The 17531-nt window shown below is 46.4% G+C and overlaps 1 pseudogene; it reads left to right on the top strand.

Annotated features, from left to right (window-relative positions):
• LOC138385679 (L-lactate dehydrogenase A chain-like) overlaps positions 1 to 15724 on the top strand; it is a 63802-nt pseudogene extending 48078 nt beyond the window's left edge.
• The last annotated feature ends 1807 nt before the right edge of the window (positions 15725 to 17531 follow it).

Raw genomic sequence — 17531 nt, forward strand, 5'->3', positions numbered from 1 at the left:
AGACATAGAGCGTGCAGACATAGAGCGTGCTATGCCTACGCTCCCAGCATTCTTCTTAATGGAAACACCGTGAGTTATTCACACAGTCCCCTGTTGAAGGACACTGAGCTTATCTCCAGTTTTTCACTTTTGCAAATAATATTATGACCAATCCCCTTGTACATATGTTTTTGCACACTTTGAAAGACTAATTCAGGAGGATGTAGTCCCAGAAGTGGGATTTCTGGGTCAGAGGGTGTAAACATTTTACATATTGGTAGAGGCTGCCAAATTACTCTCCAAAAAGGTTGTTCCAACCCACGCTGCCATCAACAGTGTATGAGAGGATTTCACCCCGGCCTCCCATCCCAAAGGTATATTTCTAAGTTGAATTGGCTTCGTATATGTCCTTAGCTGGACTTCTATTAGGTCCTAGGGTCCTGGGGCACTGTTTGTCTGCCTGGTTGCCTGTTACCCTGGAAGCAGTTTTCCTACTGAAATTAACCAGGATTCCTAGAAATAATGCCACCTGTACAATAGCTTTCACACTGAAGCCTTAAAAATAAAAACAAAACAAAAGAACCTAACAAAACAGAGGTGGAGATTTGTGTGTATGTACTGAATATTTTACCTTCTACCAAAGCTACAAAGTCTGGAAGGTTTTCCATATGGAAATTTCTATTAGCTTTGATATTTTGAGAACACTTTACATTTCTACTGCAAATGTGTGGAGAAGTTATACAGATGGTAATCAAAGCCATGCCATCATGTCCTGCTCAGTTGATTTACAGACCTGTCACAAAGTTTGGGCTGTAAAGGGCCCAGAACTCAGTTTATAGTTGGTTAAATATGGCATTTATGGTATTTTTACAAAGAATTATTCCCCAGGCGCTGGGTCCAGATTGTGTCCTCTCAACTAACTGACTCTGAGAAAAATCAGCTTTCATAACTTCAGCCAAACAGCTTCATTTCTAGAAATCAATATGTTGTAGGGAATTGTAAAGATTACTCTTAAATTAATTGCAAGCAATTAAAATCTTGGGATTGATTGGAACTAAAACAAAAGCAAAATATAAAAGTCATTTTAGATATCAAGCCAGTACCTATGACTTTACACTTAAGATATGGCAATTGTACCTACAGTTTCTCATTTGTTTAAAAAATATGACTGTCACAAGAATAACTTAACATACAATTCTGGCCAGTTTCCTGCTGCATGGAAAAAGTTCTATCTGAGAAATAGGATCGAGGACAAGCCAACTAATAGTACAGTTTCTAACCCAACTTTGCCAAGTAATTTGGGTTTATGTTAAATATTAATGATAATATTAATGTTCCTATTACCAAGAGTCTATATTTATTTGAATGAGTGACTGGTATCCTGGAAGTTGTTTTGCTACTGAAATCCCAGGAGTCACAGAAGCAATGTTACCATTATCTGTAATCTTTATTGTCAGAGCTACTGTTTATTAAACCCTTACTATATGCCAGTCATTATGCAAGAATTTCTCGCCTATTTTCCAAACATAGTTCCTGTAAGAAAGGAAATATCCCTTTTTACAACTGAGTTTAGGCACTGAGCAGTTCAGAGTTTGTGTGAAATGGCAGAACTGGCAAACATGCATGGAGGAATTCACCCTCCTCCATCTCCGACACGATAGTCTTATCACTGTGCCACATGCGTCATCACTTCAGGTGGCTCTGGCTGCAAAATGGCCCAGTGCCTCCTTGCATTCGAAAAGCATTTAGAAATCTTATTTTATAAGGCGTTCTACATGCAAAATATTTTATGCACAGGGGTGGGTCAGGGTTTCTGTCTCTGAAAAACAAAACACACAGGAGTTGGAACAGGTGGAATACTTAAGCCAAGCCAGCTTTTTGGTCTGCTCTTCATCAAGTCTCAATTTCTGCAATGAAATTTTCCCACCAAACAGTCACACAAATGCCTTGGTCGTGGAGACTGAATTGGGTCTCTTCCGGAGAATGACACTTCTTCCATTGAAACGGCCCCTTTCTTGGACGGGGTGAGTGTGTGTGTGTGCGCGCACTTGTTTGCCTCGTGAAGCAGGCATTCAGGTGGCTCAAGGCTGCAAGTGACTTGTTCGGCTATTTGTGAAGAAGCTGGCAAACTTGGGCCTTCTCCCTGGCAGGGAGGAGAAAGAGCTGCTTGTTTGGGAAATATCAGCGAAAAGGCTGGTGCAGGTGGGGCCTCCATCAGTGAAAAGTTGTTGGAAGCAAAGACTGCAGGTGCTGCCTCTGGAACATAGACGTGTGCTTCCTGGGTCGGGCGCGGGAGAAAGAGGACTGCCAATCCCCAAATAGAACCGCACTGTTGTCCCAGGGGTGAATGAAAAAGATGTTTCAGTGCTGTGGACGGATCTGGATGGTTTGCCACGGAGGACAAAAAGTCTCCTATAAAATTCCATTTACATAATCCTATCTCACTTGGGCTTTTGGTGACCAGATTCAATTGTGCTGGTGTCCCCTGTGCAGTATGATATCATAGCTTCAGAGGAAGGCTTTATTTAGAGGTCACACTAGTTTGTCCTGGGGATGTAGTCATTTTTTGTGTCACGGACAATGTTTTACTGTGGAGATATGAGCCAGATGGCTCAGCCACTTGCAGTCCGGAGCTACACAGTGTCTGTATTGTTGGCGAATAAACAGAATCTATTGTTCGCTGCTCATGAAACTCTAGTGCCTACCACTGTTTAGAGATGAAGTATTTAATAAATTGTTAGGTCTCGCTTAAATAATCTGTAAAACAACATCTCAGAAGGATGTGGGCCTCCAAAAATATAAATCTCATGTGATCTTAAAAACAACCACCACCACCAATTTATCCGGCTTCCTTCCCCGCCCCCTCCATCTCTCGAGCCATTCACTCTTACAGTAGCGATGGGGAAGGATCTGATTTTTGTTTCTTTCCCACAGCAATCCATATGCTAATATGATCTGTACCCCTTGTCCTGGGTGGCGGTGGGGGGGACAACAAGACGCTTGTGCTCGGGTCCCCTCCAACTTTCTCACCCCATCCAGGGCACGGCTACCTATTTGTCAACCCAGAACAGCACAGTGGAGCCTTACAGGGGAGCACGTGTGCCACGGAAATGCAGTTTTGGGATTTGCTTCCTCCCTTCTGCCTGACATTATTCCTGCTACTCTGAAGATAAAAGGTGCAGTGTCTGGAGAGCTCTTCTCACATGCTGAATTGGCCTAACTCATGGCTGGAGTCTGCTCAGTTACCCAAACAGCAACACCACCACCACAGCACAGCAACCTGGAAGCCCTGCAAAATATTTGTTTCCTTTTGCAGAATGAGTTTAGAGTGTCACTTTCTGAGCATTTACTACTATTTGCTTCCTTCCTTTTTTTTTTTCTTTTTCTTTTTCCAGCATGCATCTTGTCTTTCTAAATGAAGCACACTTTTCCATTTAACTTGGCCCAGCTGTGGCTGGGTATATTGCAATGTCAGAAGTATTCGTTTCCTGCCTTAATTGCAGCCAAAGCCAACCTTGACTGGCAAGGAGAAAGCCACTGACAGGTTTGGGCTGTGTCCAGACCTCCTCAGACTTTCTGTCAGCCAACTGTTTGACAGTATATGCAAATGCTATGCAAATGCAGGGACACTGGCCGAACACCTGCAGAAAGTGACCATCCCCACTCAGGCTTGGCCTCCCCTGTAACTGGGGGTTTTGAAATGCTGCTTGGTCGCTTTCTGTCAGTTTATTATGCGTTTGTCAGCAGAACGTTGGGCTGATAAAAACACTCCTCTTTGTCCTGAAGAGCCGCGGAGCTCCATGCGGAGCTGCGAGTGCCAGGGATAGTGGGATGGCTCCTGGCCAGCCCTTGTGAATCCTCCCCTCTGTCCCCAGGACCCGAGTGGCAGCATCCGAACTCTTGTGGGCTCGCCCGCGTGGAGGAAGGCCTTCTGTTTCCCCGGGTATAAAGACGTAGCGTTGGTGGTGGGGCAACCGAGCGAGAGGCTGGCTCTCCCTAGCAGCTGGAACTTGGTGACTTTGAGGAATAATGTGTCCTGGATTTTAAAAAGCCAAAGGAAAATCTGCCCAGGCTGTCAGGGAATTGGAAAGGGGGAGAGGGCCTGCCACCTCGAGCGGGAACGGAGTCGCCAGCCACACACCCCCCTCCAGACTGTGGGAAGACGGCCAGGTGGCGTGACTCCGGCAGCCACTTGCTGCCCGGCCATCTCGGCTCCCATCTGCTCCGGCCTTCGCTGGCTTCCCACAACCCCTCTCTTTAAGATGCAGGGACCAGCAGTCAGCTGTTATCTGAAAGTTGTATGTGAGACTTGCGTGGTGTCAAGTTTGGCCTTTTTGAAGGCAAGGCAGGTGACCTGACTATCATGGCCCCAAAGACTGGTGGACGGGACCTGCATTCTGGGGCCTTCCTTGAGACAGTGCTGAGGGAGACAGTCCCTGAGTAAGGCAGGGACACTATAGAACGATGTCTCATGCAGTCCTTAAACATTGATCGCCAGAACTGGGGAAAGCATTTTTTATTTTTTGGGGCAGCTGGGCTTTGGTCCTCCAGAACAAGTCATTTTGGGGATGGTTGTGTAAAACAGAACTTCTAAATCCCTGGACTCCCTCTACTTACAGATTGGAAGGCGCTTGAAATCTGGGCATCCTCTTGCATAATTGTGGGTACCTGAATATACACCACGGTGTCCTGGGCATAGATCTATAACCAACTCTGGCAACGTCTGGGGAGTAAGTGGGTATTGCTCATAATGAACAATTTAGCTGAACAATTTAGTGTAGACAGCTGATCCAAGTAATTTATACTCCAAAATGGATTTTTTTTTGGCCTAAAGAATTGTTTTGCCATTCATGCAACTTAATAAAATAATTGCCCATTCTTCTTGTATATTAAGAGAAATGAAGAGTCATGGTAAACAGTCTTGAAATGTTTGACCATCCAGCCTTTTCCCTCTCTAGAAGGAAAAAGCTTAACTTTGGGCTTTCCAGAAGCTGCTGTTTTGGGACCTGGCAGAAAATTTGAGTGCATGGCTTCCAAGCAGGTGTGATGGCTCTCTGCTGAGACTGAGTGTGTGCAAACATCCCTGAGCAGCCCCTGAATCCTGGTGCCTCACGAACGGGCACCTGGGTTTCGTGATTGCTGAAAACCATGGTATTGAATAGCAGCACAGTGATGGTGCCAAGTGCTTGTGGAATCCGTGGGTTTTCCAATTACTGATTTATTGCAGAGGAAGAAAGGGGGCAAGTTAAGCACAGATATGTATATTAGGTGCCTGCTAAGTACCCAGCATTGAGCATCTGCTGTTATGGATAAACTGAGGCACAAAGGCATGGATGAGAACTTACTCAGGGTCATGCAGTAGACCAAGGTCATTATTAGCAATAGGACCCAAAAGCCCAGTTCTCAGCCCCATCTAAATGTCTCCTTTGAATTATGTCTTACGGTGTATGCAATAAGAAAAACTCTTAGACCAAATATCCACAAAAACCCTGGGGGATCTGCAGATGAATGATAAAGGTGATTTGAATTAGAAATATAAGAAACTTCAAAAAGGGACCAAGGGACCAAGGGACCGAGATGTTGGCAGGGTGGAGGTGGGGGGCTTTGCGGGGAGGCCTCTAGCCAGGTCCTTAGTTCATTTGAGTATCTGTGAGACTGATATGGTTTGTGGTTGTCATAACATTAGCAAGGAACGAAAGTGGGAATTTCATCGGCAGGGACATCCTAGATGAATTTTCCCAGCCCCAAAGCCTGGCATGAAGGTGACAAGATCCCTCTCCTCCGACCAGAAGGCCAGCGTCAAGGCAAGTTCCATGGGTACAAGTTTCACTGACAGGAAAGTGAGTTTTATCACAGTAGCTGTAATTGCAATGCACGGGAATCTCTTATTTAAATGAGCCCACTTCTTGCCTTTTTAAAAAAGAAAAGCCGGAAAGAAATAAAATGCTATGTAAGTGAGCCTGCTTCGTCTCTCTCGCTCATTCTCTTTCCTTCTTGCACGCACTCTCTCTCTCTTTTAAAAAATAAACCCAAGGTAGTTGTATTTAAGCAGCTTTAATGTCCTTTCAGGGCTATGCGCAGGGTTGTGGTCACTCAGGCAGCAGTAACTTTGAAAAAATGACCCGTCTACACCCAAACAATAACAGAATCCCCCTTTTTATGTTGGAAACGCCCACGGCTTTCTGTGCATCTCCAGACTCCCCACGTAGATGCAACTGTTTGACCAGCCTTCTACTGAACAACTTAATTAAGCAAAAGAAAACGTGTCAGTTTCTGCCAACCTCACAAAAACAGAGCTGTGGGGGTAAAAAGGGTCGGCGAATTAACCCACATTCCTGAACGGGTTCACTAAAGCGAGGCCTGGCTTTGCAGCGGTGCCAGGGGGAACCGTGTGCTGAGTTGCCATTCAGATTTATCAAGACATATTGTTCTGTAGATCATACTGAACACAATTAAAGCCGTGGTACCTCGGGGGGCTCCAGCTCGGGTGTGAGCTTAGCTTAACTTTAAAAAAAAAAAAAATCTTGTCACGACATGGTGCCCACCATTGACATTCTGCACAGTTACGGAGACAAAACAGTTCTACCCGACCATATGAAAACAGCAAGTTGTTTTTAGTTTTTTCCCCTGTCTTTAGTATCCCTGCCCTCCCTCTTCCCCCTTTTCCCTCTCCATGAAAGCACATGCAATATGCAAAGCAACTGTATACTCTGCATGCAATTTGTACTGGCCAGACCAAACCCGAATTTAATCCTTTTTTTTTTTTTTTTTTTTTTGTCCTGAAGGCAGGGAAGTGTCCCAGCCTAAATCCTTCTCTGGAAGCTGGAAAAGCATAGGCCCCAGGAATCCTTTTTCCTAGCCAATTAAATTTAGTTTTTTTTGTTTTTTTTTTTCAGGCTTGGGTTTTGATTTTGCTTCCTTTATGTGAAGCCAGGCGGGAGCTTAGCGCCCAGCACTCTGTGCCCCACCCCCACCCCGTTGGAGCTGGGAAAAACAGGGGCTTTCAGGGGCAGCCAAAGGGAATTCAGAAACATCATAGGGCATTTGGGGAAGAATTGGATCAGCACCAGTTTTGTGTCGAGGCCACGAGATTGTGGCATTTTTATTCCCAATTATCCTCTCTCTCCCCAATATAGCAAGTCATCCTACAGCGGTCTGTTACACAGAAAGCATCCCACAGTTAGAATTACATTGTCCCTCATTCTGGACTGGGAGACACTGACTGAAGTCAACCTGCAGCTGCATGATTTTGCAGGGAAGCAGCTACGCCGGTGTCTGCAGGTTGGAAGCCTCCAAGTTACACACCGAGAAGCAGGTTCTCCAATACCAGATGAGCTAAAGCACAAATGCTTTTCTGGGGACGTTAGGGGATCTTAACCTTCCGACCCTTCTAAGATGCAAGGAACAAGTGGATTAAGAGGCATTTATGCTTGATGTCTATTGCTGATGTTCTTTGGTGTGGCGATATTTTTCCACGAAAGATTCCGAAGTGGCTCAATTATCAGAAGACCAAATAGGCAGCTTTTGTTTGCTCTGCCATTTGGGAAAAATATATACAAATTTGGCTAGATGTGCCGGGCAAAGAGTAGTCGGTTTTGAAATGTTGGAAAGACAGACAGACAAGTGAGGGAAACTGGCAGTAGCTTAGCTTGGAAGATGAGTAAAGCCCCATGCAGAATGCAATAGTGGCAGTAGGCATGCATACTTTGCAGATAGATGGGCATCAAATGCTACATGCCACGGTGACTTTTTCTTCTGGCTTCTCTTTTGAGCTTGGGACATCCCACAGAAAATGAATCTCCTGAGAGTCTTGGAAAATGCAGTTTTATCACCAACTGGTTGAATTACGCATAAAACATGCATAAAGCAGAGAACATCAGTGATTAAATGCAACCTGGAGCTTCTATCCTATAATTATCCAGATAGTTCATCTCAAAAGAATTATTCTGCACTAAGTATACAGATGTTGCAGGTGAAAGCCATCAAAATCCAGAACCCATGACAAGAATGGCTTATCCTTTTAAGGGTTCCTTATTGTCTACAGAAAATGGTCATGTCTCACAGGAGTTCTCTATGACCTAGGACTATCTTATATGTCTACGTTTTGGTTTTTTTTTTTTCCCCCTAAATAATTCAGGCTCCAAAGAAGATTTTTCTTTCTGGTCCGAAGGGTGAAGCTTGTCTGGTCGGCACGTTTTGCAAACTACAGCTGCTCGGTGGAGCCCATCCCCCAGAGGTCTCTGTGCCGTCCAGAAATGGTTCTTCTGGGGCCCAGTGGAAAATCTGAGCCAAGAGGTTTAAGTAGGCACAATGCCCCCGGGATCAGGCTCGCCAGCCAGCTGGGCCCCGTGCCTGCCTGCGGCCCCACTCCCGGCCTCTGCTCCGGGCTTCTTGCTCTCCCCCATGCCTTGACTTGTCTCCCTCTGTCGCCAGGACAGGAAGTGTCATCTCTGCCAAGGGCCCAAGGCTGCTCTCTGTGTCTCTCACCACTTGCAGCCCAGCTTCAGGGGTTCCGTCTCCTTTCTGCCTCTGAACTGCAGTGATCTTAGGCAAATTATTTAACCGCCCCACACCTCAGTGTACCCATCTGTAAAACTAAGCTAATAATGGTATCCACCTCAAGGGCTGGTATCAGGCGTGAGTCCATTTATGTAGAGGACTTAGAACCCCACCTGGTGCACAGTAGCAATTGCTATTATCTCCCCTGTTAGTCTTCAAACTGCTTCTGGGCTTGAGTGTTACTTTATTTATTGCAGCACTTCAAGAGGCGCTCAAAAGCACGAGGAGTAAATAATGTCCGAAACCGCACAGCACAGGCAAGTGTAGACTTGGCTTGCAGACCCTCCTTTTACGGATGTGAGCTGAATACCCCTGCCTTCCCAACCAAGTCAGAGTGCCAGCCCCTGGAAAGGGCTCTCGTGACAAATGGCAGCAGGACGAAGGCTGAATCCTCCTTTCACCTTGTTGGTGCTGCACAGAGAGAGGAGGAGGGGCAAAGACCAGAGGCCTCTTAGAGCCCAAAGGGACTTAGAGGTCCCCCACGCTGACCCTCCAACTCCCTCACTCCACAGCAGGAATGGTAAAGGGTCAGGTGCAAGGGCTGGGCCTAGAACCCCAGTCTTTAACCCCTTGGCTGTGTGTTTCTCCTGGAGCCATTGAGATGGCAAGATACGGGACACAGCATCCAACACACTAGAGTTACTCTGTTTCCTTTTGTGAACGTACAACCTGAACTGCAGGCTTAAAACGATCGAGATGGGGTTTAACACACCTTTCCAATGTAAAGAGAAACCTTGACACCCAGCCTCTCCCACCCATGTGTTTGGGTTGTGGGAGACCAGTTGTGATATAGCCGGGCAATACCACGGAGGCAGAGTGACTCACACAAACATGGCACTGAACACAAGGACCCCAACAACCCTCCAGCAGCCTGCACCCTGGCCGCCCTGGACCCTGCCCTGGGACTGGGAGTGATTAGTGGCTGGGCCAGTGATTAGTGGCTGGGAGGTTTCCTAACAAGCCCTAGCTTGATGGGAGCCTCTTGTTGGGTGAAATTTATGACCCAGCACTTCCTCCGGGAGACTTCCCACGTTGAACTGTTGAGCACTCCTGACCTCACTGCCCCAAACAAGGGAAGGGTGGGGAGGGGAGGACCGGGGAGGGCAGAGGCTGAAGGGAGCGGGAGGTGCCACTTAGCCAGATGTCCAGAGCAGGACAGTGCAGAGGCTGGAACCGGGGACGACCTGCGTGATGGGTCAAGGCGCCCGCTGTCCGCGTGACAATCTAAGGCCTGCCCTGCCTTGCAGATGGAGCGAGCCTGGGGCTGCAGGGCTGGTGCCCTCCAGGAAGAAAGAATCGTTGAGCCTGGGAGAGACACGATGGTTTTGTTGGTTTATCCGTCCCTCATGTGTTGTTTTGTGGACGCTCCTTCATCTGCAGATTGCATTTGGACATTCTCCTCTGTCACCATCCACTCCTTTCTTTGGCTAAAAGAAAGCCCTGAACACTTTGTGTGGACTGTCACTGCTACCTCTTCCTGCCTCCCTCCCTCCCACTTGGGGGATGGATAGGCTCTTCTAGAAAGGTCTCTTGGTTCACAGCTTCTCACACTTGGGTGCACATTAGAATCACCAGGGAAATTAAAAAAATACTGATGCTGGGGTCTACTCCTGGCAGAGTCTGATTTATTGATCTAGGGTGAGGCCTGGGCATCTGGGTTTTACAGGATCTCCTGGTATTCTAATGTGCAGCAAAGTTGGAGAACCTTTGTCTCAGTCAGCCTGCCATGACATTTAGGGTGTTGCCTACTCAACATCAAAGTTATACTTACAGATTAATATAACAAAATAATTTTTTGACTAGTGACTCATCTAAGCTGGGTGACCATTTACCATTCAAAATAGAATCGAGCTAACCAAAATGTTCTTTATTGCAGGGGGGACAAGTTGTAGTTCCCCGTGACCAGTGCACTCAAATTCATCACCTGGCATCTGGCTTCACCACTGTGGCTCCCTAGCTCTTGGGTTAGAGAGGCACATGCTGAACTAGGCCCTGCAATACGTGGCCTGAGTTCCCTCCCCAGCATCGTCTCAAACCCCATGGGGCTCCAGCCACGCCATGGGGGGCTCAGACACACTTCATCTGGTTGATACCTGCTCACTGTTTAGCGTTTGTGTTAGACACTCATTCCCCATGGCAGCACCCCCAGACCTCCCAGCCCATGTTAAATCTCCCTGCTATAAATGCTCACCATCCAGACCATTCTCCACCTAGCCATTATCACGTAGAAATTCAATAAAAATTAATTGTATAACTAGTTTCTTAATATCTGTCCCCTTGCTAAGATGTCCCCTTTCTTAATCATTGCTGCAGTTCTAGAGTCAGAGGAGGACCAAAATAAATATTGGTCAAATGGTAAAGATAGGCCACTCTTACCACTTTAAACACTGTGTTTGGATTTAGTCTTGCGTTCAGCTGGATTTTGTTGGCTCAGCCTTAGGAGCTGGTGTGTAGGTGTTCGGGCAAACAACTTTAGCTCAGAGAAGTGCATGGCTGCATGGTGGCTTTTCTGTTGTTAACGATAGTGAGCCCCTCGCATGTCACTTTGTGCCTCTGTTTACTCAACTATGAAGCCAGCAGAGGTTAGAGAAAACCCACGGGACCTCAAGGAAGATGCATGCTACTGTTGTGAAATGCTGTGAATGGGAATACATTTCATCTAAAAAGCAGAAGTTCTAATGACTCCTTTTGTTGTGGGCATTTCTTAGCAAGTTGTCAATGCTATATTTAAAATGTTTATGAGAAGGATGATCATTTAATTGCAAATACTATAATCAAAATGAAATGAAGTAAGGAAACTAAGATTTCTTGAATGTTGACAGTACGCCAAGTACTTTTGCATATGCCAGCAATTAATCCTAACAATACACCTATGGTGTAGGTCTAATTATTACCATTTCACAGATGCAGAAACGAAAATTCAGAGAGACTCAGTAACTTGCCTGAGGAGGTTGCACAGCTAGTAAGGGGTGAAAATGAAATTGGAAAACAAGGATCCCCAGTTCCCTACCCCCCCCCACTACTTCCCTTTTAAAAAGAAAGAATCTTGAGTTGATGGAGTTGTAGATTATTTCTGATTTGGAGATGGTACCTACACTTTGGCTACTTCTCTGTTGTAGAGATAAAATAATTCTGAAAAATTTCCAAGGGAGATCCCAATGCTTAGACAAAACCTTGACAAAACACCCAAATTTTCTTTTCCTTGAAATTCTTTGATCAACAAACTGAGGAACTCAGCGCTAGAGTCCAGCTGAAACAGAGTTTTTCCTTTGCAGCTGAGAGAATAATCAAAGCCTTCAGACCAAAGCCACTTGAGATCAACAGACGTGACATAGGACAACCTAGCATAGAATCGCACTCCTGGCATTACCTGGAAAAAGTTGACTAATTTATCTTTACTATGTGTAACACATGTGCCACAAAATCAGAAGTGTAAATTTTATTCTATTATTCCGTTTAGAATTAAGCTGACATATAAATTATTCTGTATCTACCTGTAATCAGGCCTGATCATATCTTTTACTTCCTCTTTCCCTAGTGATACCTTTTCAAACAGATTAAAAAAAAAAGAAAGAAAGAAACAAAACCCAAAATCTATGAAAATATCTAAATTTTCAAATATATTTAAATCACAAATTTCTTATTTTATTCTTTGTTAGGGATTCTATTTTATGTATCTCCTTGTCATTTTCTTACCCCCCCAAAATTCCTTTTCTTTTCTTTTGTAACCATCATGTGGTTTGATGTGCAGAAATTGTAACAGTCAGTTGGTTATGCCCTGAAAGGACCACAGGCATCCTGGGTCTGACAGTGATTTAAGGAGTTTCCGTGAATTATCTTCTGTGAAATCAAGACCCAAGAAACGTCATAAATCCTGGAGTTCCCAGCCACTGTGTAAATCAAGATAGGTCCTTGGATAATGGCCCTAAAAGAATCCTAATCATGGAAATGCAAAACATTTTATTGAAAATTCATATTATATCTTGGACTGGACTTCTTAAGCCTCAAGATACACATTACCATCATTTCTACTCTTCAAAACAAAGAGGAAGCTAATGAAACTTTTCTGCGATGCCAACATCATTTTGCATGTGATCCCGGGGGAGCGAGAAGACCGTGGGGGTGACTTTCCTGGCTGGTTCCGTGGTAGGTCCAACCACAGAGATAGGGAAAGATGCAAAGCACCCAAGTTTGTGACGGAAAAGATCTCAAACTTTGTTTTGGATATTTTTGAGTACAAAGTGCTTTTAAAACATTCAGCAAAAGGTGTGGACCTCAGTAGTTGGATATATGATCTCTGAAGCTGTTGCCTGACATTTGAGAATCATGGTCACATAGATGGCAGTTAGAGTCACGAGCAGGGAGATTGCCGAGAAAGAACCAAAGTGGAAAGAGACGGAATCCCAGCTTCCAAGCATGGGAGGAAATGCAGGTTTAAACCACCAAGCAGGAGCCAATAAAGCAGGAGAAAACAGGTGGGCTAATTTGCAGGGAGGTAGAGTAACAGACCTGGGCTGAAGGAGAAATTCCTTTCTTACAGTAATGGGGCGGCGGGAGGGACCGGGGAGAGGCAATACAGGCAAGTGTTTAGGGTGGGGGCGGGAAAATGTTCTATTCGTCTGTGATTGGCTGCTGTTTCCTCTGTGAAGTGATAGAAAGGTCATCAGCTGAGAGTGGCGGGAGGTAAGGGACAGAGGTTTGCAGGGGTGGAGAAGGTCTGGGAAGGCATTGCAGGGAGGGAGAGTGGGTGCTGAACCTTGAAACGTCGTAGGGTTGCTGGCAGAGTTGAGGGTGGGCAGATAATCGTGAATCAGAACCCAGATCAGATTTGTGCTCAGCGGGGTTGAACTTTCTGGGAAAAGCTCAGACAGCTTCCGTGCCTGGTTTTCTAACACTCCCTGTTCCCAGGCTGTAGTGGGGTGAATGGAGGCCTCCAAAAGAGGCTTGCTTACCCCCTGGGACCCATGAATGTGCCCTTATTTGGAAAAAAAGGTATTTATAGATGTAATCAATTTAAGGATCTTGAGATGAGATGTCCTGGACTAACTTATTGGGCTCTAAATCCAGTGACAAGTGTCCGTATGAGACTTGCAGAGAGAGACACGGGGACAAGAGGAGCGTCCTTGTGAAGATGGAGGCAGAGGTTGAAGTGATGCAACCACAGGCCAAGAGACACCTGGAGCCACTTTCAGAAGCTGCAAGAGGCAAGGAAGGATCCTCCCTAGGTGCTTCGGAGGGAGCAAGGTCCTGCCTTGCAGACTTTGAGCCTCCAGGACTGTGAGAGAATAAATTTTTGTTGTTTAAGCTGCTAAATCTACGGTGCTTATGGCAACTGCAGGAAATGGATACACAGGCCTTTCCACGGGGCCCTCTCCTCCAGCTTGGAGGGCACCTTCCTGCTCCCTGTCCCTGCCCTTGGGGTCATCTTCCAGCCCCTTGTCACACCTCCTTTGGAAGAAGATGTGGAGTGTGGCACCAGCTGGACCCCCAGCTCCCACTTCCCACCTTGGACAAATTCCACTGCAACTGGGACAAAATAGCTGCTGTGTCTCCCGAGACAGTCAGAGCTGCTGCAGCATCCCTTCCTCCTAAAGCTCGTGTGCAATTTTCGGTCTGAATTCCCAACCTGCTCCTACCTCTCCATTGCGGTTCTCCTTCCCGGGGCTGTCATTCATCTCAGATGTGCTCGAGAGGTACTTTCTTGGGCCATCCTGGCTCTGAGTGCTCAGCACAGCTTCCCCAGGATGGTACTATGTATGCTTTTAGGCAGAGGGGCCTTTTAGAAACCACAGCGTAGAGAACAGTAGATTGCCTGGATCTCCAAGGTTGTTATTCTTAGACAAACGGGACCAGGAATGGACGATTGCTCTTTCATTTCCTTTTTCTTTCCAACTCCAGGATTCTTAAAACTCTCTCCCAGAGCACTGAGGATGCTTCTCCCTCAGCTTTGCAAGTGTGGTCTAAGTATTGGACCCCAAAGCAAAAATTTCAGAGCTTCGCAGCTGGTGTACCTGGTCGGGATCACAGGTGTGCTGGAAGATTTGCTCCCTGAGCATGAGTGACCAACTTGTCCCGATGTGCCTGAGACTGTACAGGTTTTAGCACTCAAAGTCCTACATCCAGGCAAACTGGGACAGTTGGGCGCCCTCACGGCAGGTCCGTACGCTGTGCAAATACAATGTTTCTGTGTGTGCTATGATGGGGGGAGAGAAAAACCTGTCCTTAACCTTAACCTTCATCTTTTTCTAATTACAAAGGAGGCATATTTCTGTTGGAGAGTTGGTTCCTCCCTCTGTGACTTCATCCCTCCGCTCTGCCTCCTCGCTGGGCTTCTGGAAGGCAGCATTAGAGCTAGTTTCTCTCTCTAAAAAAAAGTTTTGCTTTTCTCATTGTAATAATAATACATGATCACTGCAGACATTTTAGACAATAAAGGAAACATAAAGAAGGAAATTAAATTCACCAATAATTCTACCAGCCACGGTGATGATGATAATGATGATGAAGAAGATGAAAATTACGATATTTAGCATTTATTGACAGTTTGTTTTATGTGGCCCTGTCCTAGGCTCTTTACAGTTAATAAAACATTTAATCTTCAAAATGACTCCTTTTTACAGGTGAGGAAACTGAGGCATGGGGACTTTAAAGGAATTGCCCAAGGCCTCAAAATTGCTGTTTGATTTTCAGTCCCATATTTTAAACTGCACACCAGGCCTGAAAGCGGCAGGGCAGCACGCTGGGTCTCAGCCTTCAGCAGCTCCTAAACAATGTCCTGTCACAGCACTCCTCCCGGCTACGCTCAAGTGTCCTAATGAAATATGGATGACGGTGGTCCTCGCCCCCCACTCACGGACAATCGAGGGCAAGCGAACAGCCCCTTTTTTTCTAATTGGGTTTTACTCCCAACTTCCATTTTCCCCCTAAATCTTTGCAGTTGTAGCCACATTTATAAGCTCTAATGTGACATTGAACGGTATCTAATTTGACACCAAATCGTACGTCTGGCAGTTCTAGGTTTCATAAAGCTGTGTTTCTTGGGGTTCTGCAGAGAGCCTGCTGACTCCCCATCCCCCGCCGCAGTCTCCCCGAGGAGCCTGGAGAGTCCGGGGACTTGTCCTGGGACTCCCCCTCCGCACCCCGCTCGGGCCAGGCCACCCCGCCACCTGCCGCCGGGGATGAATGAGGCCTGTCCGCCTCCCAGCAGAGTTATGGAGGCCCACGGGCTGCTGGTTGCCTAAGGAACCGGCCCAGGCGCCTCTCATCCCTTGGGCTGTCCTCGCTCCCAAGTCCCTGCGGCCCCCACTTGAGATTCTTTGTCCCTCCCCTGGACACCCCAGGCCACAGGCCGAGGTTAAGATCCTGCCCCTCGTTTTGTTGTTCTTAGTGGGCGCCGCCCCCTCGGCCCCCTCCCCGGCCCAGATGACAGCACTTAGTGACCTTTCACACGAGCACTTCAGGCCTTTGTGTGGAGCAATTGGTCTTCCTGCTCTTTCTGTGAGAGGACACGGATGACGGCAGGACAACTGTCAGCCCGCCTGGGCGCAGAGGGGGCGACGAGCCGGCAGGAAAGCCCGGGCTCCCGGTGGCAGCAGTCACCGCACCTCGGCAGGGGGCAGTGAGAGGAAGCCGGGATCACGGTCCCCTCGTGCCCCACTCGGGGTGACCACTCCTGCCTCGGAGCAGTGAGCAGCATCCTCCCCCATCGCCGAGTAGGGGCACTGCCTTGACTGTCGCCTGCCTATTGCCAGAGGAAGGCATTTTCGTAAGGGGAATTGTGCCCACCTTTGCGGAGTGACTCGGATCTACTCCTAGTTGTGACTTGACTATGTGACTCCCAGAGGAAGCCATCTCATCTCTTAGGCAGTCTCAGCTGCATAGTTTTTCTTATCCCAGGTCTTTTTGGAAAGAAATATGAAATATTTTCAGCTCCCTGCAGAAGAGCCCTTTGTATAAATAATCCAGACTGCAATGAATATTGACTATGGTGCTGCTACTAACCGTATTGCTCCTACTATTATTATAACTGTCCCCAGGATTTCTCAGAGCAGTCTATTTCCTGATGCGCTAATGGAGTATTAAAATAAAAAGAGAGGAAATGAAATGATATAGCCCGTATGCTCCCAGCTACATAAAAACTAAAAGTATATGTTCTAATTATACATGCATAGAATCAACAAGTGGAAGGCAATACTTCTCAGCGTTAACAATGGTTATCTCTGTGAGGTGGGATTGCACACAATACATGGTTTTTCTATTTCAGCACGGGCTTGAACTTATCAAGAACCTGCATGTCTTTCGTAATCAGAAAGAAACACTAAATGTTTTTTAAATATGCTCACCTGTATTCTATGTGAGTGCTAAAGACCCTAAAAATGTTCTCTATTCCTATTCTGTTTGTCTGAAAATGAGGCAACTGCCACTTTTTTGGAAGCCCAGGGTGGGCTATTTGTGAGAAGGAATCTGCCCTGACATCACCACCCACCTGCAAAACGGACAGAGAGAGGAACTGGAGTTTGCTATCCTTCCACCTGAGGTGATCAAAGGAAGAGATGGCATATTTTCCGTGCCTTATCCTGCCTCGGAACAATCCAGCAAGTCTGTTTTGGTTTGCCAATATTCTTCTTTCTAATTTGGTGCTAAGAGAATGGGCAGAATAAGTCCCCATGTGAGTGTAGATGATGTAATTTCATGTAGTTGTCATTCACTTCCTTCCAGCTTGGTCCAATTGCACCATCACCAGGACAACACCTTTGCCAAAGCTGCCTGGAGAAGTGCATGGTAAAGGCATGTGCAGAGCTCTGGTTAACATCAGCTTTGCACTCCTGGTAGATAAGATACCTTGACCCTTCTGCTACTGCAGGCAACCCTCCGAAACCTGTCGTGCATTTTGTTCATCCTCATCTTGTACATTCTCCTTAGTCTTTTAAGACAGCAAAGGGACACCTTGCAATTAACTGGAACCAAAAAGTTTTGTTTTAGGGGTCATGGTA

Source organism: Eulemur rufifrons, chromosome 7, assembly GCF_041146395.1.
Source record: "Eulemur rufifrons isolate Redbay chromosome 7, OSU_ERuf_1, whole genome shotgun sequence".
Taxonomy (NCBI): Eukaryota; Metazoa; Chordata; class Mammalia; order Primates; family Lemuridae; genus Eulemur; species Eulemur rufifrons.